The sequence below is a fragment of the Neofelis nebulosa genome, chromosome 8 (assembly GCF_028018385.1).
Source record: "Neofelis nebulosa isolate mNeoNeb1 chromosome 8, mNeoNeb1.pri, whole genome shotgun sequence".
In the NCBI taxonomy this organism is placed as follows: domain Eukaryota; kingdom Metazoa; phylum Chordata; class Mammalia; order Carnivora; family Felidae; genus Neofelis; species Neofelis nebulosa.
The window spans coordinates 136876667-136881605 of NC_080789.1; the positions used below are offsets into that span (position 1 = coordinate 136876667).

At 42.1% G+C, this 4939-nt stretch overlaps 1 long non-coding RNA gene across 1 annotated transcript; it reads left to right on the forward strand.

Annotated features, from left to right (window-relative positions):
* The first annotated feature begins 874 nt into the window (after nucleotides 1-874).
* Nucleotides 875-4677, forward strand: LOC131484090 (uncharacterized). Its single transcript, XR_009248015.1, has 2 exons — nucleotides 875-1089; nucleotides 3638-4677. It is a non-coding gene; the product is annotated as an uncharacterized LOC131484090 (long non-coding RNA).
* Nucleotides 4678-4939: the final 262 nt, after the last annotated feature.

Here is a 4939-nt window from a genome sequence, read left to right on the forward strand (position 1 = left end):
GCCCTCCCCCCTCTCAGCCCTTCATTGTGACCACGGAAATGAATTTCCCCCTTCAACCACAGAATACAAAACACTTGGATTTCTCTAAGTCTTCCGGAGGTGTAACTTGCATTCAGAAAAATCTGTATGTTTAACTTTGTTCGTCACCTGACCCAGGGGGATGAAAATGAACTCCATAAAACTGGCACAGCCACACTGGAGACAGGGCTCCGGAGCTCCCAGGGTGCCTCCCGCTCCCTCCCTGCCCTGTAATCGCGCTGCTGCAGCAGATAAAGGAACCACAGAGCCCGCATGCAAAACCCGAGCCTCCTCTCTGCCTCCCCTCCCGTAATTCATCTTTTCTGCTTTCCGCAGGAACCGCCACCCTCTGCAGTGTTCATCATTTGGCTGGGACTTCCCCCTTTTGTTGTCACCATCGCTGCCTTTGTTTTTGGAAAAGGAAGGGGGAAAAAAAAAACCATCCGTGGCTCATAGAGCCTACATGGGAGGGCGGCTGTGTTTGGAATACACCCCGTCACATGTAAAATTCATGTGGCCCTCTCCCTCTACCAACCTGAGCATCGCTCCTGTCCCTGAAGAACTTGGGAAATGCAATGCCAACCTGTTTTCACTCTAAGATTATAGCCCCAGTATTTTCACTTATTAATAGCTAAGATCACTCCCTAACGAGCGGAATACTTTTCTAAAGACACCAAAAGCATCATGTGCGTGTAGATACTCCACGTCTGTGCGGAAAGAAACCAATATTTCTGAACTCCTTCACCCACCACTGATGCAGTTGCCATGGAAACCGTAACATTAAGCCAGGGAGTTACTTCCTTCCGCATTACATAATATTATCTAATGCTTAGTTACTCCTGAACAAATGTGTTTGTTCAGTCGCTTTTTGTCCATGTAATCAACCATATCTGCCTCGATTTGATTAAACAAGTTGCAGCGGCATAAAATTCAGCGACTGACTGCGTCGTGCCGGCTGCCTGTTACTCACCCAGAAAATGACATGCTCTGCATTTGCCAGAAAGGCTGCACGTGGGGTTGGAGAAGAGGGTCTGTGCGGCACCGGTGACACAGGCGTGGCTACCGATTAAGGTAATTAGGATTAAAAGGACACGAAGTTAGAAACTGGAGCAGAAGTGCTTACGATGAAATTACAGTAGTTTTGAACTCTTTTTTTTTTTTTCTTCTACCAAAAGGGGAGAAGACAGCACAGATTCTCTGGAAGGGTCTGTATGTAACGTCCTTCAAGGAAAGAAAACGTTTGCTATTGAAATTCTTGCTCCAGGTGGGGACATTATTCCCCGTATTAGCAACGGGCTTTCAGGAGGACTATCGATTTACGTGTTATTTGTGGGACCTTAATGGACGACTGTTCTCAGTGACCTTGAGGCTCCTTTCTTTCTAGTTATGGCCATGGACAGTCCCTTCATTCCTCTTCTGATTCATTTTAACACACGACTTCAGGTTATTTCGCAATGAGTGGCAATAAGGGATAGAATACCCAGACATAAATAATGCTTGTTGAGACAAAGTTCTTGATGGAGCAATGAGTCCTGCTCTTGCCTATAGGTCAGTCTACTGTCCGCACATACAGCGAGATCTGGAAGGATTCATTTTCCCCTCCCTCCCTCTTTCCCTCCCCTCTTCTGTCTCTCTCATCCTTCCTTCCTTCCTTCCTTCCTTCCTTCCTTCCTTCCTTCCTTCCTTCCTCTTTTTCTTTCTTTCTTTCTTTCCTTTTCTTTCTTTCTTTCTTTCTTTCTTTCTTTCTTTCTTTCTTTTCTTTCTTTTTTTCTTTCTTTCCTTCTCTTTCTTTCTTTCTTTCTCTTTCTTTCTTTCTTTCTTTCTTTCTTTCTTTTTTCTCTTTCCTTTTCTTTCTTTCTTTCTTTCTGTTTCTTTGTTTCTTTGTTTCTTTCTTTCTTTCTTTCTTTCTTTCTTTCTTTCTTTCTCTTTTTATATACTTACTGCACTAGCTACATGTTAACAGTATTTATTGAGAAATGAATTGAATCCCTAGGCTGGCATTTTATTTTTATTTTTTAAATTTGGAAATCAGATTTTATTAATTGCATAATGATTTAATAACCTAGATAAATAAGGCTTATTTCCTAATACGCACATTTTATTTATTTTTTTAATTTATTTTTAAATATAGTTTATTGACAAATTGGTTCCCATACAACACCCAGTGCCCATCCCAACAGGTGCCCTCCTCAATGCCCATCACCCACTTTCCCCTCCCCCCTACCTCCCATCAACCCTCAGTGTGTTCTCAGTATTCAAAAGTCTCTTATAGTTTGCCTCCCTCCCTCTCTGTAACTTCCTGGGCTGGCATTTTAAAAACATTTGACTAAATATTTGTATAACTCTACAACCTACTTATGAGTTTCTGATATGTCCTCTTTAAGTATATTCTTAATAAAGACATAGTGATAAAGTGCGTAGTTATTTTAGAAAAAGAAAAGATAAGCCAGAAGTCCATTAAAACCATTCAGAACTACCACCCAAAAAGAAGGATCTGTGCCATTTTTGTGCAAATGGAGATAGCATTTAATTAGAGTTTCTACAGGAATACCTGTCGCTCAGATTTGGTCCATAATCCTTTCTTCTTGTGTTTTCTTGAATCTGTTGATTCTGTCATGTTCTGCACCTGTCATGTCATTTTATTTCACGGTCTTAATTTGTTTTGCCTGTAATCCTTGGTATTTTCATCTGCAAAAAAGTCAATGTTGACTTTTCCTGCTAATCTAGAAGTTTCATTTCCCTGCAATGTTCTTGCTCTCTCTCTGTCTCCTCCTTTCGCTATTTGTAACAACCCTGAGCTGGCCGGCACCTGGCTGTTTTCATCCAGCTTCCTTTGACTATGATGGGCTTCCTCCCTCTGGTTTCCTGCTCCCCCTCTGGGCGTCATGCCCTCCTAACTCCCCTCACCTCTTACTATGAGGTGCAGTTCGGGCATCGCATCCTGGAGTCTCCAGTTCACAACACTCAACCCCTCCCACCCACCAGTGAATTTTCCCCTCCTTGCTTCCACTGTGTATAATTCTATCACAACACCTATAAAATATTAATCTCTCAGTTGTGGATGAGTCTCTCCCCATTTGTTTACTAAACAAATACTTATGTGGCCTTACTCAGTGCCAATCCAGGACAGCGGGTCCACAGAGATGGTTAAGACCAACAAGGTCTGGTCCCTGAAGTTTACCAGCTGTGTCTTGAATTTCTTAGCAAAATGTCTCACCCATAGTAGACACTTAACATTTATTTGTTCAATTGGTTTTTAAAACTACCAGTTTTGTTACACGCATTACCTAAATTTTAGGATAGAAAAAAAAGAAATTAACAGAAAAAAAAGATTTATCCGTACTCTCACGTAGCTACGAGTTTAAGTCACATTTTTGTATGCATATTTTCCAAGCAGCATTTTCTTAGACATAATGCAAATCTCCTTTTAAAATGGGGTCCTAGCACATGTGCATTTTGTGCTTGAACATCTCATAGGTATGGCCATCAGCATTCAGATGGCTTCTTGTCATGCAGGCATAAATGTGTCAGAATGAGGGGACATTCCAATGGATCAGGTGATTCTTTAGTCATTCTTGCCTCGGGCCTGACTCTGTATTTTTTCATAACTTCACTACAGTGAGGTCTTTGCTGACTTGTCCACTCATCTGGAAACAAGAGCAAGAAAGGACATAGGAACTCAGTTCCCTGAAGACGAGAGGCTCAATTTCAAGGAACCAGACCAGGATTCATCTTTGTCTATGGTTTCTAATCGGAAAGTTCCCATTTGCAGTAACTGCCTGACATCTTGTGGGTCACATAAACCTTTTTGTTTGGGCATCTGATTTGGTACTCCAAAGATTTGCATACAAACATATCTTAGACCGTAACGTCGGGAGTCAAACTACCTTGACTTTCAAATATTGGCCCTGCACTTGAGGAAACTGTGGACAGTGAAATCTCTCTTTAATGTCACAGTTTCCTTTTATGTAAAATGAGACCAATAATGGAAGATTGAATGAAGTGCATGTGTATATAAAACCTTCAGGCTAGTGCATGACACTTAGAAAGCATTCAACAGACATCCATGTTGTACCACATCTTTTTTTTTTTAATGTTTATTTATTTTTGACAGACAGAGCATGAGCGGGGGAGGGGCAGACAGAGAGGGAGACACAGAATCCAAAGCAGGCTCCAGGCTCCGAGCTGTCAGCACAGAGCCCGACGCGGGGCTTGAACTCACAGAGCGCGAGATCATGACCTGAGCCGAAGCCGGACGCTCAACCGACTGAGCCACCTGGGCGTCCCATACCACATCTTCTTTATCAATTCATCCATTGATGGACATTTGGGCTCTTTCAATACTTTGGCTATTGTCGATAGTGCTGCTATAAACATGGGTGTGCATGTGCCCCTTCGAAACAGCACACCTGTCTCCCTTGGATAAATGCCTAGTAGTGCAATTGCCGGGTCGTAGGGTCGTTCCATTTTTAGTTTTTTGAGGAACCTCCACCCTGTTTTCCAGAGTGGCTGCACCAGCTTGCATTCCCACCAACAATGCCAAAGAGATCCTCTTTCTCCACATCCTCGCCAGCATCTGTTGTTGCCTGAGTTGTTAATGTGAGCCATTCTGACAGGTGTACAGCCCTACTTTCTAATAAAATGCTTCCATTGGCTTGATATCTCATTAACTTATTCTTTTTGATTCTATAAGTTCCTTGTCTTCTGGTGTAAGCAATTTCCTCCCCTGTAAGCCTCAATATTCACCGCACTTAGAATTTTTCGTAGTATCCACTTTACCATTGTCCAGTCATACAATCACATAGGAGAAAATTTTGGCCCCTAGTAGTTCAAAATGATTCTACTTTGACACATCTATGATCAATTTTATTTGGGGAGCTGAGATGAGACCATTTCATACAATGGAATTTCCTTCGGAGAA